The sequence below is a fragment of the Cygnus olor genome, chromosome 5 (genome assembly GCF_009769625.2).
Source record: "Cygnus olor isolate bCygOlo1 chromosome 5, bCygOlo1.pri.v2, whole genome shotgun sequence".
In the NCBI taxonomy this organism is placed as follows: domain Eukaryota; kingdom Metazoa; phylum Chordata; class Aves; order Anseriformes; family Anatidae; genus Cygnus; species Cygnus olor.
The window spans coordinates 57,527,077-57,547,874 of NC_049173.1; the positions used below are offsets into that span (position 1 = coordinate 57,527,077).

The following is a 20,798-nucleotide window of genomic DNA, read 5'->3' on the forward strand; positions in this document are numbered from 1 at the left end:
TGATTGATTGATTGAGTGCTTCAAAATACCGTACTTGTAATACTGTTTTTTCCTTTCCGTGTGGAATGATGTAGTTGGAATGTTGTTGATAGAAAGTGCAAGTTACTGTTGTGCTTGAATATGTAGACCTAGTCTGTGTTCTTGCAGGTGTTTCAATTGTATACTAGTACAGCTTAGTAGTTAATGTACCAAACAGATTAATTTAAAAAATGGCTAGTAATGGCAGCATTGTGTTGAGTTGTTGAATAGACCGGTACTGGAAAATCATTTTATATTGCAGTTAATAAGATGTATTATGTGAGAACGTTGTTTTCCTACAACATGCCAAGTATTTATTTGGATTTCTTTTTGTAGTGTAAATTGCTAGATCTGCAGTATAAACCACTTTTTATAATTTCCTACGTTTTCTCATAGGTGCCGTCATAGAATGTGGTTTTGGAAAAAAGAAAATTGCAGTCCAGTTGTATCAGTTCTTACGCTTTTGAAGTTACTTGTAACGTTGTACGTAGATGAAAGACTTGTGCTAGGTAGAAATGATAGTTGTTTCTTGCTAGCAACTAAAATTGGTGTTTGCTGTGTACTTTATTTGCTTCTTTCTCCTCTCCCCAGTAGATACTGAAAAAATAGTGTGTATGGTACAGTATATTGCCATTTGCAAGATTATAGAACACTAAGATTTTTTTGGTCATCTTTATTTTTCAACGGGTGATGCTATAAGGCATAAAACCTTTTATACCCTCTATATTACTTTCACTGTCAAGTTCAGCTCTTCTGTACTTGAGCAAGATTTGGCTGAAGTGGAAATTGCGCCTCTGCTGATCTGTGGCTTAGTGTAGTGTATAGAAGGTAGCTGCACATACATTTCATATCAGTGTCATCAACATCACTTTCATGGTAGTGCATGCAAAGGTTTGGAGAACTTGGTTTATATTGCACGTTTTCAACATTTTGAACTGCAGCTGCAGGGAAAATTGGAATTGACTGCTTTACTCTAGAGGGTGACCTTGACCACTTTTTGCCACGTATTTTTATTTTTCAGAAGCTCTTTTTTCTCACTTTTTGTTGAATAACTTTATATAAAGACGACAGCTTTTTTTTTTTCTTATTGAAGATGAGATGATATTAGAACTCAAGTACTAAGTCATGTTTCATTCTTAGAGTTCCCCATAGGAGTAACAGAATGCAAATGCAAAGTGCAGCTTTTTCAAGACTGGGGCTAAGGCCTTCAGATTATCTAGGTGTCTATGTTTTGTGTGGTTCTCTACCTTTGTAATAGTGTTTTCCCTTATGTATGGCAATGCAGGTTTTGAAACAAAAATTAAGAATCAAAATATATGCTGTCTAGGTTAAAAACAGCTGATTTACCTTATGAAACAGAATATCTTTGTGAAATGTTTTATATTCTCAAAAGATGAAGGAAAGATTATTAATATGCTAAAGATTAAATAATACTTCCCAGTAAATTGCAGTGGTATAAAAAGATCCTGATAAAAATGCAGGAGTATCTTTGACCTCTCATTTCCTTAGTTCTAGGGTAATTTTTCTTATTTGCATGTGGATAACAGGGAAATGTATGTTTTAATAATTTTTTTTCAGCTGTGATTTTAAGCATGTGCATTCTCTTAATTTGTTTAGAGAAATACTAAAACCCTTCTAGCATTTCTTTAAAAGTAAATTTCTCTACTAACAAATCTTTATGATCCCATGAGTAACCAACTTTTATAGCATGTCTCACTGTGCCAACATTTTTTTAACAATCCATTTTATTTAAAATAATGTTAAAAGCCCTGCCTTTTGGCAGTCATATAAAACAAGTATGCCTCTTTAATTTTTGTATATTTAACAGGAATTGAAGACGTAAGTTCTTAGGTCATTGTGTAAAACCAGATAATCCTTGCTATGTGTGTGTTAGTGGTAGGTGAAGTAAACAAATTTAGGGTAAATTAGGAAGATGGAAGAGCCTTATCCATCTTAAGCTAAAACTTGAATCAACTGAAGAGTAGTTTTTTCAACAGAACTGAAAAAAACACATAAAGTTTATAGATATTTGCTTTGGGATTAGTCACGGGTAGGCAACTAGACTTTGGTACTTCACATTTGAAGTTTCATCTGAAGTTCTTGCTTTGAGATGCTGTATATCTTTCTGCTTATATGAGGTATGTTCTTATAACAGATGTCACTCTTTCTAGCAGCAGGTGTACCCACTGACAGGAGAAGAGGGGAAAGATTCATACAAGTCTTCTGTTTTCTCATGGGTAATTGCTACCTGCTAGTATTTTGGTGACTGAACTGCTAATGTCATTGAGAAAAAAATGATCTCAAATTGATAAATCCTTTTTATTGATTTTTTAACCAAAAATAGCTCTAAATTTCTGGTAGTTCTAGAAATATGATCTGATTAAACACTTTTTTAATTTTAAGATATCATTCTCTGAAATCAGGAAAGTTATGAAATGGGGGGAGATGGTGTATATTTTGTTTGAGTAGAGAATGTTTATTTTCAATAAAGAATTTTGCAGATGAGTAACTGTTCAACAGGACTGAATGCAGACCTCTTTACTGGCCTTGAATTTGTAAGCAGGCAGTTTTCAAGGGAAGGTATGCAGATGACGAAGTGAACTCTTTTAAGTGGGAAATTGTATCTTATTGAAAAGCTCTTATTAGTAGAATGTAAACCACTTTTTTCTGAAGTACTAAACTCCTACTTGGTCAGAACTCCCACTTAATTAGTTTTTATTCTTTCTGAATATTATAGTCCTTTTTAGAGAGCTTTCTAATAAACACATTTTTAATAACACTAGTGGGATTCCTTCATGTTGCACAGATCGTTTAGGGGTGATGTCCAAGATGTGATTCATTGTAGTGTTTTAAGGCAGTATAAAATTTTTTCAGGCTCATCTAGATTATTTTATTGTGGTGACATGATCAGGTTGAATTTCGCGTCTTGAGGAATTTTGCAAACGCTGTCAGATAATTAAGTTCTGCTGTACTTTAATTACTTCTTGGTGAGAGATATTAAAAAGTTTACCTTATTTTTCATAAATAATTTTCTTTATGAATTTCTTCATCGGTTTTGAGCTTGGCTTTAGTATAGTTATTGTTACGGATTGCAGACAGATTTGATCTAGTACAATAAAAACATAAACAGTGCACTAGGTTGATAAACTACTTTGAGTTTTCTTGGCCTATAGAAAAGCACAGTGCTTAATAAGGTGACTTTTTTCAGTATTTTGGGATTTCTGTAGTTGGTATACTGGGATATAAAGTATATCTTTTCAAGCAAATGTGTAAAAAAAGAAAAAAAACTTTTTTTAAAAAATCAGGGATATATTTTATATTTATACAACTGCTGGTCTAACCGTTGGTTTCCAGCCGAATAGGTATTATTTGTACAGATGCAGACTTAAAGGAAAAAAAAAGTTGAATTACACATTGGCCTGTATTTTATTTCTGATTTTAACTCTTTCAAGAAACACAAAGTTGACCAGAGTTACAGAGTCATACTGTCATGACTGTACTACAAGTATTACAAAAGACATATTAAACTAAGTATATGAAAAAATTATCTTATCACAAAAGATATTATTTATGTCCTCTGACTTATCTATATCAGAGTACCCTATATTAAGAAAAAAAAAAAAGAAAAATTGTAGTCTGAAAAAAAATAATCTGTCGTGAGTTGACAGCAGTAATAATAGCACAGAAAAGCTGCTGATCGTTTGAGATGGATCAAATATATGTAAAGCATTCTCTAAATGATTAAGCATACATGTTTGATACTGGTGAAGGAGTTTCAAGGAATTGAGTCTGGTTGACTTGGGATAGGTATACTGAAAAGCAGATACTTCCATGACAATTTTCCAAATGATTGACTTTGCAAAAGTTGTCAGAGAATCTGCTGAACAAATAGTTCCTTTAAGAGTGGTGATAACTCTGCAATGTGCTTTGTCAAGAATTAGTATATACAATCCTCTGCACTGTTTCATGAATCTTTTTTTTTTTTTTTTAAGGGGAATTACAGGCACGTTTTGTCTTAATTTAATTCTAAATGTGAGCAAAGTTTGAATCTGGGAATGAAATTGTCTTTCTTTCTGAATCTGTTTTTTCCCATCTGTAGGGTTTAAATAATGCAATAGAGGATAATTAACTTTAATTTTTGTCAGTTGTAATTATGGCATCGAGAGGTTTTCCAGGTTGCATCAGTTGTTTCTATATTTTGTGTGATCCCCTTAGAAAATACTTGAAGTCAACTGATACTGAGGGTTGCTATGTCTGAATTCATATATAGTAATATTACAGGTAATTTTTTTTTAGCACTAGGGTCTACCTGCATTACCATTTTAGTTCTTTAATAAAGTATCTGTTTTTGAGAGAGTGTATTGATTCTTTCTGTTTGAAGTAGTTTGGTTCACATGGTAGTATATAAACTGTTTCTTTCAGACGAAGCCGGAAGATGTATTCCAGGGGGGCACCTCATTCTCCAACTATTAAAATGTTCAGCCTAAAGAACCAAAGTAGATTTGATCTGAAATAAATTGCATTGGCATGTGTGTAGCATCTCAGACAAAAGAGTTGTTTTGCCATTTGAGAATCTTCTAGTGGCCTGCTAAAGTAGGCATGGCCAGAGGATGCTGAATGAATAAGCTATTTATGTTCTGTTCTTGCACAAGGCCACATGTCTTTATTTGCTGTTCACTCTTCAAAAGCTGCTTTGAATGCAGAGTTTTGTTTTGCTTTGTGAATTATGTCCCTGCAATATTTGAGTTCCTCATAGATAGTCATTGCATATATCTTCGATGATATATTTATTCAAATTCATTACTGAGGATTTATTTTTATAGCTTCCTTTAAAGTAAGAGTATTATTACTTCTCCTGTAAGAACTTAGTTACTGAAGCATCAATGTCAAAATTATGCAAGGATCTTTCGGTGCCCAAGCAAAAGTGCCCCTTTGCTGCTTTTTCAAAGAGGTTAACTTCTCAATTTCAGTATTTGGTTTATTGCTTTGGAGTCACATCCACATACAGTTGTTAAGCCACAGCATGTCTGGAAAGCAGATTTAGTATGTGTTGGACAGCAAGAAAAATGAGAGCCAGTAACGTGCCCTGTCTGCTTGGTGCAGTGACCTCTTGAGCGTTGTACAGGAACTGTGTGGTAGAGGTTCCAGTGCTCATCTGTCAGCCGAGTGCAGGCCTTAAATACTGGTATTAGTATTGCAGTTTCCAGTGTCACTTAGCTTTTGAAAATAAACTTCAAATCGAGGGAGTCGATTGCTACAGGATTTGCTGGAAGAGCCAGGCTGTCTAGGTCATGGTTGCACAAAGGAGTAAGCCACCCAAAATGGCTTGCTGCCACTCAAGTCTTGCCTTGTTCCACATGCATCCCCATCTCTCTGCGTGTTCCTGTCCCGCTTTTGACAGTGACATGGCATAAAACAACACAGCATTTCTTCTGAGTTATTTTTCTGTGCTGTGCTGTTAAGTTAAATTGGCTTATGGATGTAAGCACCAATTCTGGGAGAAATGCACTAGCGGCACAAAGACTTACTTATGAGAAATTACTGTAGAACTCTTTCCCACTGACCCTGGTGCTTAGTGTCCTGTGAAACCATACCTTAATACAGATCTTCAGTAGGTTGTCATTCTGATTTAACTGGGAGAAGGAGATGAAGTGTGCCTGTTCCCCATGGAGTTAGAGCCTTTTCCAGTAGGTAAAAATTCATGTTCAGTCTTAGGACTTCTAGATCCTAGTGTAGGTTCTGGGGAAAACATGCTTTAAGATTCTCTTCTACTGAATTGCAAGAATCATGATTGTTCTAACCCTCCGACCATACTTTTTTCAGCCTGTGTTCCAGTCCTAAAAATCTAACCTTTGTCTGGTGCTGCCTTTCTTATGGCTTGGCAGACCTCAAATGGCCATGCATTGCTTGCTGCTGGCTGTATGGTCTCACTTCCTCTCTTGCTCTGCTGATTGTGCAGCCACGGAGTGTGCTGACACCAAAACTTATTTCACTTGTAAGTGGTTTTCAGGTGAATAAGTGAGCTGATACAGCCTATGACAATAGGGCCAATGCAAAGACGGTGTCAGGAACGTGCAGCTACAGCTGGAGATGATAGTGAACGGCATGTTGTGTTCACAAACAGCGATAGGCTTGTCAGTCTGTTTATAGAAATGTACTCTAGGGCTTGTCAGCAAGTTGCATGCATTGGTTCAGGACACTTCTCATCTGCTCTTCAGCATGCACAAACTGATTGCTCCCTCTGTATTAATGCTATTCGAGTGTGATCTGAGAGAGCGAGAGAGCAAGAGAGCTGGTCTTTTCCGAGGCTCTGGGCTTAGCAGCTTGGACATTGTAGCTAAGATTTCAGAAAGAACCATCGGGAAGTCTTGTTTTTAAATCTAGCTTAATTTTTTGGATGTTCACAAGAATAGCAATAGAGTAGACTTTCTCCTAGGATTATCCTCCCTTAGTTTACTTTTTTTTTTTTTCATTTAGAACTGGAAAATACCAGCACTACTTAGTGCAATGGCAGAACTCCTGTAGGAGTTTCAAAATCTGAACAATCCTGTTTCTTCCCTACCCAGGGAATTGGCTGAGGACTTCTTGTGACCCCCTCTCCCATCCCCCATTGACTGAAGACATTACTTCTGACATCGGAAAAAATTCAGCCTCCTACTGTTCAGGACTTTCATGTGGCAGAAAACAGGATCTTTCAATGAAAAATGATAGATATTTTATGAATAATAAATAATGCTACTAGAGGAGCTTATAAAAAAGCAAATTTAAAATCTGCTGCTTCAGCTTCAACCTGTACAAAGCATTTATTGTAGTTTGATTTTTGAGCTGTTCATTCAAAATGGAATTAAAACGCTAGTCCTGAAATTCTTTCATCGGTAAACTTATTGAACAGTTGTGTCAGTATATCCTTCGGTCATCTAAATTTAAAACAAGACTTACTCTAAGAAGGTCAATGAAACTACTTTGCTTTTGATCTTGCATCCTTGTGGGTGCCTGGATAGTTCTTGTGTAAGAAAAGTTTTACTGGATGACTCAGTGCACTGAGTCATAGGCAGCATGAAGCCTGTAGTGCTCTAGACTAACTAATTGGTAACAGTCTCAAATTTAATTAAAGCACAGTTGTCAGCTCTGTGTTACTGATTGACATCCTGGTAAAGTATTTTGTGTTTGGCAACTTACATTAATTGTTCTCTGCTGTTAAAATTTGGGTGTTTTAAGATCTTGTTTCTGTTGAATAGACCTGCCATTGCTGTTAGCATCCATGCTCTTTATGGTTTGTATACTACCAACTTTAAGGGTTTTTTTCTTTTGTTAGGTCACATATTCAGTAATTATGCTCTTTATCATGCCTGTGAATTTACAGATGTTTAGAGTCCTTTGAGTTTTTTTGAGTTTTCATCATTAAGAACTGTCAAATTAGCACAGATGAATATTTTTTCTCACTTTTCCTCTTCTCAAACTTTTGTAAGCATGATGCAAAAAATTTTTAAAAGGTACTATTTTTGTGTTGACTAGCAGATTTTATATTCAATTTTGATAGTTTTAATTTCTAATGTTGATCTTCTGTTGTACCCTCCTTTGTAACAAAAATTGGCTTCTCTATCCCAGTGCCTGCCATCACCCCCAGATGATCACTGGAGCCTTTCTCCCTCCTTCAGTTGCTTTGCCTCTTTGATGAGCGTCATGGAAAGAGCTTTGTTGGGGGGAGAGGGGTGGTGTCCTGAAGCTGTTTTTCATTAAGGGAAAAAAAGCTCAGAGTCTTGGGAGAAAAGCAGATTTTATTTTTTATTTCATATTATTTTTCATCATTTGCGCTGTTAAAATATAAAATGTTGCTGTTTTTCTGCACGACTCCAGCTTTCTCCAGCTGAGAACTGTGGAGGGAAAACTTGAATGAATTGTGGCAATCAGTGCAACTGAGTTTGTTCTTAAAACTGTTCTTAAAAAAAGCTAGGATGGTGAAGAAATTTATTTCTAGAGACGAGAGGAGGAGGTAGAAGATGTTTTGATTTCATATTAGTTCTTTTTATCTTGACCAGTTTTTCCTATCTCTTAACATCTTTAGATTTGAAGGTCTTGCTAAACCACAAGACTGTCAGTAGTACAGTACTGGTTCAACTCCAAAGTAGACCTGCCAGCTATGCAGTGTTCAACAGGAGGTGCTAATGCAAGTCTTACAGAAAGGCACAGTAACAAATAATTTTTCCCACCCTGCACCTTTTAGCTTTTGACAGCAGTTTAAGGAGTTCCATGGGGGAAGAGAAAAGTTGAGGGTTGCACTCATGTAATATCACTGGCAAAGTCTTTTTCCCATGTTAGATCTTTTTTTAAAAAAAAGTGTTAAATTTTACCCCTCTCCCTTCAACATTATACCCATAGTTCCAATATTTGCATGAAAAGCACTTTTTTATTTGTTCTAACTTGATGCCTGATAATATCATCAGGTTCCCTGAGCTCTTGTATTTTGAGATAAGTGAATCACACCATCTGCTACAGCTGTATAAAAGCAATGTTAATAGTCCTCCACAGAAAATAGCTGCAGCCTTTGGATGTCGTATTGGTCCGGAGAGATGTGTCCTAAGGGACTCCTTTTGCTCATTTCCTATCTTCTTGTCCTCATGTAAGCCCAGTTTCTTATGAAGCGACAGCAACTGAAGGTGTTCTGTTCTCTTCTGAAATGATCATACAGTTAGCTCTGAAATTTGTTCTTTGACTGTTATTTTCTTCTTTTTCTGTGTTGTAAATTTCCCTTGCATCAACTTTCTCCTCGGAGTGCAAGGCTTACTGATGCAGGTCATTCTCAGCTGTCTTCATTTTTTTTTTAAGGATTTCTTCCTTCCTTCATTTCTTGGCTTTCTTTACCTTGATTTTATCCAGTTCTGCTCCCTGTCTAGCAGCTCTTCCTGTTCCCCAAGTTGTACTCTTAATCTGTGCCTAAGTATCTACTGATTTGGTTTTGCTTGAGCTTTTGTTTGTTGAGTGCACCATGCAGAAGACTTGGGAAAAGTTTTCTGTTGTGGAGTCTCGTAGCTTGGATTTTAAACTCATTAACTTGGGAATTACCATACTCTTTGTATATTAACAGCGGTAGCAGCATCTTCAGTGACAAAGGTGTGTGATGTGATATCTGTTAAATGTTAATGGCTTGTTCTTGGACAAGTGCATTGGTCTTCATACAGTCTTGGCTATAGAGTTAAAGGTGGTGATAGTTTCCAATTTATTCTCTTCCTGTTTCCCACACGCTGTTTGTATATACAAATGTACTAATGTTTTTGGTTTTTAGTTACTCAGACTTTGGGCTAGAATATTGCTGGTCAAAATCTCTCTATTCTAAACTTGATGTAGTGGAGGTGAAGACATGAGATTTGTGACCTGTTAATGGGACTTCTGCTTCTCAGTGCAGAAGTCCAGAACATTGTACCAGTAGCGGGGATTTGATTTGCTTTCGGTAGAGAAAATATTCAGGAATATTTTCATATGCTATTTAATATAAAGTCATGCCTTTTTTTAATGTAGGACACAATGCTTCCTTCATAACTTGGAAGTGAAATATTTGTGGATTTTCTTCTGCATGCATTGGCATGCATGTAACATTTTCTTCTGCATGCATTGGCATGTTGCATGCTACAGCTGAAGGTTTTGTCTTGCTATGATAGATTAAGGTTAAGGCTATTCTTTACAACCGTTGTAAAAATGTTCTTCCAGAAAACTTAATTTTTCCAGGCAGGCAAAAATAAAAAATCATTAAATGGCATCAGAAACACCAGTCTTGAAGTATTTGTTAATCTCTTGGCTGCTGGTAGAGTATATTTGGAGAATTAAGATATCATTTCAGCAAATGTTATGCAAAAGTTCTCTCTTGTTCTCCTGACTATATTGAGTGGGCAAGAGTAAGTGCTCAGAACCTGGTAGAGCCGGCATTTAGAAAATCCAGAAGATTAAATTTAACACCTACTGAGGCATGAAACAAACAATCAAGGTACCAATTTTAGAATAATTTTGGAGGCTATAGTAGCTAAAATAATATAACAAACAGTTCAGTAAGTACACTTGGAAACATGCTTTCAGCCCCGTGGTCTTTATGGTTTTGTAAAGAGGTTTCCTAGCTCAGTCAGATGGTTTGCAATAGGTTCCGTTGATTGGAATAGTATATTAAAATGTGTTAACAGCAAGGTAGTGGAATGCAAGGCACAAGTTAGAAAAATCAACCATCCAGTTATTCAAAGCAAGTATTAAGAATTTTGTAGAACAGTGATTATTATTATCACAATAAATGTATATCCATGTCATTTTAGAAGTTGGAGGTTGTAGTTACTAGTTACCATGCCAAACTACACTTAAGATGTTTATAGGATATTTTTGATGACAAAAAAAAATTGGGTAAAAGAATATAAATAATTATAAATGATGGTAATGGCAATTGTTTTTTGGTCAGACTCTCTCTACAGTACTTGAGGCACCCAGGTCTGAACATCAAAACCAGAGATGTCTATCACCAGACACGTGTGAGAACATGCTGTCCGTTTTCCTTGCTATTGGAAGCAACCATTATATCTTACGTGTAAAAACGACTAAATTTTGGTGTCTGTGTTGAAATTAGAGCAAATCTTAATGTTGAAAGAGTAGCAAGACTAAAAATAATGTTCCTTTTCAAACAAATTTACTTTGTAAATGCCTTTCAGTTTCTTAATTTTATCGGTGACATAGAATAAGTTCTTTGGCTGACAAGTTTTGGTGTAAATATTTACCCATTGCATTCTGCACTTTCCTGAATTTTGTTACTAGTTGTTTCAGAGGTTTTTTGTTCTTTTTTTATCCTTTTTTGAAAGGATATTATATGCAGTGATATTTTAGGAGTTTGACAGACTTAGTTTGTTTAGAGATGTTCCTTTCTGACTGCATATTGCTATTTATATACTTAGCTTAAAAGTCTGCACATCTTGACCATAAGACTTGAAGAAGGTATTTGTGCTTATCTACCAGTTAAGGGAGTGTACCAGTCTGTCCCACCCAAGGAAGATATTTAAAGTTGCAGTGCCTGTACATCCTATTTCTTCATCAAAGCAAGGCACATTTTCTGTATTACTTAAGTATGGAGATCTTAAGTCTTTGTTGTTACCTAATAGCTTTAAAATTTTCCCTGATTTCTTAAACAGAAGTTGTATCAAATTGCTTGGATTTTCTAGGTGGTCTCTACTGCTTCTTATCCTGCATTGTGGCACAGAACTCAGTACTTTCGTAGCAGCAGTGTAATATCTGTTGAATAGAGTAGGGTGAAATTGTATTGTCTCCATTCTGTTGTCACTGAGCTGCTTTCAAACAGGTAGTTAAGAATAAAATTTCTGATGGCTGATGCTGTCAAAAATCACTTGCAGAGTTTGGGGTGATACGGGATGTGGATTCTTTCTGGTAGTGTGACATGACTTCTGAAGAATTATTACCAGTAATAATCCTTTATAGTCATGTGTACAATGTCATGACATCCATGTGACATTGACAAGCTACTTCCCTTCCATGCTGTGTTCTGTACAGAATTCTGATAGTCTTTATCCAGTTTTCTTACTTGATATCCTGTACATTGCCATATTTTAAACCTGAGGGCTGTTTTGCTTTGCAACAGGAAATAGGTCCTGCAGTCCACTACCTTTTAACTAAAATATTATTTAATGCTTTCTGGTCTAAACATCAATGATGCAGGCATCATAATAAAATTTTCATTTTTTTTTCAAACTTTTCTGTTGCTAGATTTGTGTTTCAGATTTTTAGGAAGCAAACTGGGATTGGTAAATGGAAAAAAAAATACGCTTTTTTTTTTTTTGAAGTGTGCTACTTATTAGTGGAATATAAAATCTTGCACAGTGATAAAGTTTTGCCAAATGCATGCTTGTATCAAAACACTGATTAATGCAGTCATCAGAAGTCCCAGAAATGTAAGAGTTTGTGTCAAAAAGGACTCAATGAAGTATACTCTTCAAACACTTGTGCGCATAATACCGCTCCTCAGTGTTTAAGAACTGGGTTATTCTCCAGCTTTCTTAAATAAACCGTGCTCAAAGTGTGTAGAAATGTTATATAAATGTTATATTGCTAGGAAAAATGGGCATATAAATTATTTATATGGCCAAAGTTTCCTGTAAACTGACAGTCATGACTGTGCTGTAGTGACAAAAGCATCTTTATTTTTTGCGTTGCTTTTTAGAAAAGCTCACACACAGAGGTATTAGGAGTTCGACATAGTCAATGGACCTGTAGGAGTTATCCTTTGCCTTTACATTTGGATAAATGTATTTACTTGATCTTGTAATCTGCTATAGTCCCCTTCTATTTCCCAATAGCACTTGCTTTTTTTTTTTTTTTGATAACTTTCGGTACAACTTCTGAGGTGTTTCTAATCTCCTGTTGTACAATTGACCTCACCAATATCCCTGATGCATTGTGATCTTACTAGTTGCTACTGAATAAGGCATACAAGGTAGCGTGAATGATTTGTCATAGCATTGGACAGAAAGGAAGTAACTGGGCTGAGGTTTGCATTAAGGTGTTGAACTCTTCCATATAAAGATTTTTAGCGTGATGACATAGCTATGGTATTTAGAGGAGCTACCACAATTCTTCAATGATTCCATTCTTTGGAAAAAAATGGAAGACTTAGGTTGGCCTGCTATGCTGCTTAGTGTGCTCTCATTTGTATTTTGGGGTTTGTATGGCAATACAGTAATGGGGTGTATCAGCCTGGATTAAGATGGTATGTGGCTAAATATAGTGCATTTTTAAACGAGAAGAATTCTCCCTGTTTAAAATAAGCTTAATAGCTTGAAGAATTACATAAGATTTCATATAGAGGGTATTTGGAAAAAATAAATTGCATCAGTAACATAATTTATTTTTACTTCTGTTTCTGTTTGAGTGATTGAATGTTTGGTGCAAATTGGACCACGCTAAGTGCATTGATCAGTCATGTTAAGAAAATTGCAATGCCGATAAACACTGGAGAAAATAACTGGAGTTTTGAAAATCATCCAGTTGCTTCAGCAGCATGCTTTGTCTTCACCTATTGTTGCTGTATTCATAGCCTGAATGCTGAGCATTTGATTATTGCTGGAAAAGTCTCTCACGTGACAGTCAGGATTTCTAGACGTTTCTGCTTCTGTCCAGTCTTGACTACGTTATCCTGACCTGTGTGTTACATGATATAGGAACTGACTCCATCTTTCTTTGGTATTGTGTTCAGAGTATACACGTTTGGTGCCTTTCTGCATAAGGAACAAAACAAGTGAGGGCTAGCAGGATATTCTGTATAAAAGAATGAGTTCTTTCCTTTGGCAAGATCCAGAAAGAGGCTTTGGTGGCTCAAATCGTGCTTGTGGAAGAGAGGATTCAAAATAATTGCTTTACTATTTTTCTTGTGCAGCTAACTTTTTGATAGGAATGCGTGGTAAAACTAACAACTGTCAAACTTAGAGAACCATCTAGTTGTGCATGTGGATTCTGAGACAGCTGAGCACTCCTGGCATGCTGATAACATTAGTACTGGGTCAATGCTGAGTCTAGTCCTGTTTAACATTTTCATTAACAGTCTGGACAATGAAGTAGTACTCAGCATTGGTGAAGGTGTGCTTGGAATACTGTTCCCAGTTCTGCCCCCCCCCAGTACAAAAGAGACCTGGACATACCGCAGAGAGTCCAGCAGAGGGACTACCAAGATGATCAATGGCCTGGAGCACCTCTCCTATGAGGTGGTGAGAGAGCTGGGACTGGTCAGCCTGAAGAAGAGGAGGCTCAAGGGGATCTCATCACTGTGGATAAATTCCTGAAGGGAGGATGCCAAGAAGACAGAGCCAGACTCCTTTCAGTGGTACCCAGTGCCAAGACAAGAGGGTTGGAGCAGATGGCCTCCAGAGGTCCCTTCCAAGCCTAAACAGTCTGTGATTCTGTCATTAAACCCATGAGTAGTCTTTTGGAGGTCAATGAAACTAGAGATAAACGTGTTTAATTGCTTTGCTCTGAGGGAGATGACTACTAATCTGTGTAATTACATGAAATTATTGCTGTTACTGTATGGTCTTTGCTACTTTGTCTGTCACACTCATTTGTTTGATCTTGTCTTAACTTCATAATAAGGTGTGATTTTCTTTTTTTTTTTGAAAAGAACTCTGTGTGTGTAAAGTTTGTAAAACAAAGAAGTTTTGATAAAGGTTATTCCTTTGGCCTCTAATACATGATCATGGTATGCAAGCATCGTTACACCCAAACAGAGTAAAACTATTTGTTTGCAGGCCACCATAGACAAGGGGGGAGCAATAAAGTCTTCTGTATTTACACTCTGTTAGTGATGAAATTCATTTTATTTCCTGTGTGTGTTTTAGGTCTTTTTTAAAAAAAAATAGATAATGGCATGTTAAGTAGCACTACTTTTTTTTTGTGTGTTTTGAACTAATACTGTGTTAGAGCTAATTAAATTAGATGGAGTCACTCTATGTGTTGTGATTCAGTCAAAAAGAACCAACAGAGGTGAGACAAATCAGCTCCTACTCTTGTAACATGCTAGCACAGGTAGTACTTAGCTCATACAGTTCTGTCAGGATGTGAAGTCTGGTATGTTGCCTCTCTTCTTTCCAGCTTTTGGCAAGAACTTGTGATAGTATCTATACTGTCATGTTGAAAAGCAAGCAATTAGTTTAACAACTTTAACGTAAAATACAGTTTATACTTAATGTTCTTGTTTATTCTTTTTGTAATCAACATCTGAAAGTCTTTTCTAAAAAAGAAAAAACTAAAACAAATCTGCCTAGCTTAGTTATGACATTGTATGCTGTGTTTTCCAGCATTGCGTGTTATGTTAAAATAACTCAGTAATACAATCGAGAGTGCTTTTTGCATTAAAAAAGGAAGTGATGGTTATTCAGAACACGAATTATGGATACATGTTCTTTTTCAGTGACTGATGTCAATGCTGCAAACACTTGAAGCATGTTTTATTACTGTAGTTACATGTTGCTGATTAAGACTCTTACTAGTATTGAACCAGCTGCAGAGTTGCAACAGAACATTGGAAGTTCCTGGTGTTCGATTATGTGCTCTGAAGAGCAGAGTAGGTGCCTTCTGTAATCAATGGATTGTATGAATAATCAATGGATTGTATGAAATTGGTATATTTGTACAAGGTTTTTAAACTCATTATTTTTGCCAGTGGAGAATGACAGAAATTTTCTCAGCATCTGTATCGTGTTTTGATTGCTGTGTTAATGTAGTAAAGAGCATTAAAGTAAATGGTAAGTCATACTATTCTCTCTAGGAATTTGAACTCATATTTGTGGTAGGAAATTAATCTGGTTTTAATTGCCCATGAATTTGAAGTATGTTCCTTTTTGTAAAGCTGATCTCACATAAATATAAATCAGTAACTGCCTGTTCTTTAATTATGTATTAGAGTATTGTACCTGCATAGTAGATGAGAATGTGAGCATCTCAAGTTACGTTGTATTGGAGGTCATTAAATCTTCTCTGCTCTATGAAGTTTAGTAGCACTGCATTTCTAATTACTTGAAAAATGTACTATGTTTGTGCTGCTTGTTTTAGAGTGGCTGTGTTCAGCTACAGAAAGACAATCTCTAGCTTTGTAAGCAACTCCACAGGGATTTTGAAAGTATGGAATGCAATTGCCATAAAATATACATAAAATGACAAGTGTTTTTAAAGCCTATCATTGCAAAGAATTGAGATGTTTTAATACAAAATCAAACATTATAATAACTTGAGAATATTTTTGTAGTTCATAAATACACCTGAATTCTACTCTGGTTCCAAAAAATACTGTATTGCTGTCATGAAAAGATCACTAATGTAACCAGCATTCAATCATAAATCAACCAGCATTCTCTGTTCTTCCATTGCCACTTCCAACTTACCTTTTCTCTCTTCAGGCAGATTATTTCTGCTAAAAATGCTGTAAAATTTGTAGAAATTCTACAAGATGTTTTCAGAAAGTATCTTTTACCGGGGTTAGGTTGCCAGATGTACGTCTTAGGTGTACAAAAACTCACTGCTGTTCAGCGGTGACAGCTAAATGATGAACCTTATTAGCACTCTTGCTGCCATACTGCAAATATTGCTGTGATATAAAGTAGTAATTTGAGGCAGCACAGTTTCCTCTCTTTCTGAAAGCATTGTAAGTAATGCTGATGGTTGAATTGATGGAATATGACTTCTCATGATATTTTAATTCTCTACTCAGATATCTATTTGTGGATACTGGTAGATCTTCACATGGCCAAAACATGGAGTGGTTGACCAAAACATGGTGTGGTTGACCAACATGGTACAAAAATGACGTGCAGAAATAGTTTACCATAATGGCATAACAAAACTTTTACTAAGTCACAATATTAGCAGACATAATTAGCATCCAGTGGAAAGATGCAGAGCATCAACTACTGTCTGGAGATACCAGCACTGCTTTGGCTCTTAGGGCACGCCAGTCTACACTAGCTTGTTATTGCTAGAGCCCATCCCTGGACAATGCAGCCTCTGCAGCGGTCTGTGTATCTTGGTAGAACATCTCTTGTCATAACACTTCATCCACCTACTTGCATGATCTCAAGTGGGCAGCATGAACTCAGTTTTCAACAAGTCTGGAAGGGGAGCAAATGCTGCTTGGTAGGTTAACATGAGCTGGCGTGGGGAGGGTATGCATGTGTTGTACAATGGCTCAAATACTGCATCTAATGATCCCTTCAAATCATCAACCCAAACAGCTCCAAGTAGAGAAGCATCTACTATTAGAGGCCACCTTGGGCACCTCCGTGTGCTGTATCCCAGCGTGGCGCAGTACTGAACAGTACATACCCTGTGCAGGAAGCAAGAAGTCTACAGGTGTGACCTTTTCAAGGAAATACTGATCCTAAAGCTGGAACCCCTGTGCCTTTGCTCACTAACAACAAAAAGAAAGCTGATAATGTGTCACGCTTTATTGCAAGTGCTCACAGTTCTAGAGCACTGCTCTGCTAAAAATGAAGGACAGGTAACAGGGTAGAGCTGAAGGACACAGGTGGTGTTGTTAAGGTGCCTGTGGAGTAAGAAGTATGATGAATAGTTTGAGTTTGCTGGACAAACTGTGTAATTTTTTAACAAGCGAAGAAAAATAGCCACAGAGTATATAATGTTTCATTTGCAAGTCAGCTGAGCTTCACTATCCTGAGGACCAGAATTAATTGTGACTCATATTGATTTCCTTTTCCCCAATTCCATCGTGTGTGCGTGCATTTTAAAAATTAAAAACACCCTAAGGAGTTTGAAGTTTATGCACATGAAATCATTGGAAATGGGAAAACGAAAGCATCAAGGTGGCAGGACAAACAATGTAGTCTATCCAGAATGCATACTCTAAGACTTCAATTTCATGATAGGTTTGTTCAGAGTGTTTAAATGTGCTTTGCATGGTTGCAGTTTAGATACTTTCCTAATACCACAGTATGGTGGATTTCTCTGGACAGGGAGTATATGGAACACAGGTGTTTTGTTTTTAAGCTTTTCTTATCAAATGGACTTTTAGTGATATGCATTGTAGAAAACAGTGTTTCATGGAGTTGGGGGCTAACCATCCTTAGGAGATTGCAAATGCTGTGTTACTAGGGTTTCTGCTTATGTAACATAAAGCTTTCAGTACCGAATTTCAGAAACCTGATTTTAATACGCTCAGATACGAGCCACAACAGATGGAATTAAGCAATAGTTCATAGAGGGAGAGCAGAGAACTTTCTGAGTTGGTTATTGGCAAAATTGTTAATGAGCTTACTGCATGAATAATGTTAAAAACAAATGGGAGATTATGCTCAGATCACTGCCTTTTGAATTCCTCTTACAGAAAATAATACGCGTTTGAAATGGATTTGAAAAGGTATAATTTCTTTTGAAGTATCCATTACTTAATCGGTAGGGAATAGTACATGAAATAATACTGAATGAAATACTAATGAAAATAAAAAACATTTTCTTAGTTGAATTGGTAGCTGTGTACAATTCATGATCTAATATTTACACTTCCACCTAAGATGAGGGAATAAATACTTCATTTTTCAATATACGTTTTTTTCCTTGAGAATACCATGGTGTGTTTTTTTGATATTGACTGTTGTAGTACCATCAAGTTGAGTACGTATTTACATTAAGCTACTTTGATGTAATGGTATAATTTAATAGAAGGACTGTTACCAATGCTTGTTATTTATAGTGTTACAAAGCTACATATCTATTATCTAATGATAGGAGATCATCTGTGAGATGTCTACATGCTGCATGTTTTTAAGCATGTTACTCCAAACGGAGTTGTAAATTGAGTCCTGCCATGAACTTCAGTTGACAGGAAAGAGACTCCGTATGTCTTTCAGTTGAAAAGTGATCTGTCTTCCATTAGTCTCTTTTAAATAGATTGTTACCATAATAAGATGTTCCAAAGTCAACACCGACATTTTGGATTGTTTTGTGTAACTGAGCTGGTGTAAGTGACTTTACCTATGTATGACTGGTAAATGTGCAATCGCACTGCTATTAATAGTTCTTTTTTCCTGTTCGTACATGTCAATTTTAATAAGTTTTTAAAGAAACATGTTTTGTTTTAATTCACATTTTCATAGTGAATTAAGGGGAGTAGGTCAAAGTTCATTTGAGCGATATTTTCTTATTTCTTTCACATATTGATCATCATAACTTTTTCAGACATAATTGTAAGAATAAATTAAAATGCCAAAAACTACTTGCGATAAACTCTATATGAAGAGATTTGAAATTCCTTCTTTGTTGTCAACTACAATCTTATACCTCAATAGTGCCTTTTAAATTATTCAAAAGTTCAGCTTCCTGGTGTTTATTACCATTTTTTAGACTGTTGTTCAGAATGTGTATTAGGAAAGGACAGTCCTAAATTTCATTTTGCTTTTCCATTATATTTGGTAGTAAACACAATCTTATCAAAACTACTCAAACAGATGTTGACATCGAGCTTCAAAATCGATGAGTTGCAGAGCAAAGATTTTCTGCATATACCTCAAATAACATTTTTTAAGGTTCATGTTCAAACTTTTGTTGTACTTCACAGAAAATAATTTTAAAATTTGTTTGAGAGATGTCACAGCCCACATGGGAAAGAAGATGACATGATGATTGTCTGCTTTAGTATAAAAAAAATAATCAGCAGATATTTAGTGGTTTAAAGGTAGGTGCTGTAAAACATGCAAATGTTGAACACGTGACAAATGTTTAGGAGAGGTGTTTCCTTCTGTAATGTAAAAAAAAAAAAAAATACAAAGGAGAATATAAAAACATGGCTGGCTTGCCTTTTGAGTTACTGCAGTCAGTGTATCAAAACAAATTTTTTAGCATGGTTGTTTACGGACATAATTTCATTCAATATTAATGGTTTGTGGAAATCTTTATGATAGACCTGTGTTGTATGTGCTTAGGTGGTGACATGGAGAAAGAGGGTAGGAGAATTGTACTGATTATGTTCTGTTGATGAACAGTTTCATTTCAGTAGCCATTAAGATTCAGGTCAGACACTGCTGTGAGAGAGAAAATAAAACTTTTTTATCCTCTTCTAAAATGTCCTGCTGCATGGAACAGCTTTTTTCCCCTTTCACTGGGTTTCTTACAAAAACATCTGAATTTGAGCATAATGCTGTGTCGGAGTAATTATATTTTTTGTTGATTAAAAATCACATTCCGTAACAAATACGTGGTTCTGACAGTGTGGGAATACTTTGAATTGTGTTGGTCCCAGAAACAGCTCAACTGTTGCCTATGAAACTAACTCCTTGCCATGTTAAGGCACTCCATGATACTGCTTTGGCTGCATGAATTAATTCTCTTTGTACAGTGTAGAATATATATATGTATACAGTAAAGAGTGGGCATGTTCATGGGAGAAGACTGTTAACTTCAATTTTTGGAGATGATTGTAAATTAATTTGGATAGAATGGATTAATTGTTCTTTATTGACTCAGAAGGCTAGTTTTATCATTACTGTAATAACTTTACATAAAATTATTTAACTGTATCTTTTCAATAGTTCATTGCTGTGTGTACATGTTTCTAGGAAACGGTGTTGGCTGGATGGGAAAGTCATAATATATTTCCGTTCCTGGAATTACCGTGCAGTATTTTTCTGCATGTTGTAACATGAGAGGTTTATTTCAATTAGGATAGATTTTATATATTTTCTGAATACATTTTTGTTTCTTGATCCAGTTGGACAGTTGCCTTGAAATTAAGGCACTTGAACATACCCATAAATTACTGGGTTTTGAAGGTGCACAGTAATTACATGTTGCATAGAAGAAATCATGCAGTAATGAACTAGAATCAAAGAAAAACCTCAACAATTTACAAGTGATGATTTTTTTTATTGTATCTCAAAGAATGTGTCAATAGCTTTTAAAAAAGGTCTGAGTGAAGTGTTTGATCCATAATTTCAGTAAGTATTAAAGATTTGAAAGCAAGAGAGCCTTTTCTCCCATGTTCTGAAATACTGACCAGCTGCATTTTGCAATTGAAAATGTATGCCCATTCACTGAAGTTTTAATTGGTCTTTAATTAACAATCAGAAAATTATTTGGTATTGGATTGGCTGTATTTGTTTGTTCAGATCAGCTAATACTTCTAGCTTGGAAGAAGGAAGTTACAAAGCAGAATAGTTTTAAGATGAATGTGTTTAAGTTGTTTCATTAAACAGTGTAATTTTTAAATGGTACTTACTCCTGCTATTAGAGATATGTATACGTATGTG

General features: G+C 35.8%; 1 protein-coding gene across 4 annotated transcripts in view; it reads left to right on the forward strand.

Annotated features, from left to right (window-relative positions):
• The window catches only part of METTL15 (methyltransferase like 15), a 100,549-nt gene that overhangs the window by 8,609 nt on the left and 71,142 nt on the right, over window positions 1-20,798 (forward strand). The gene's annotated exons all lie outside the window — the stretch shown is intronic.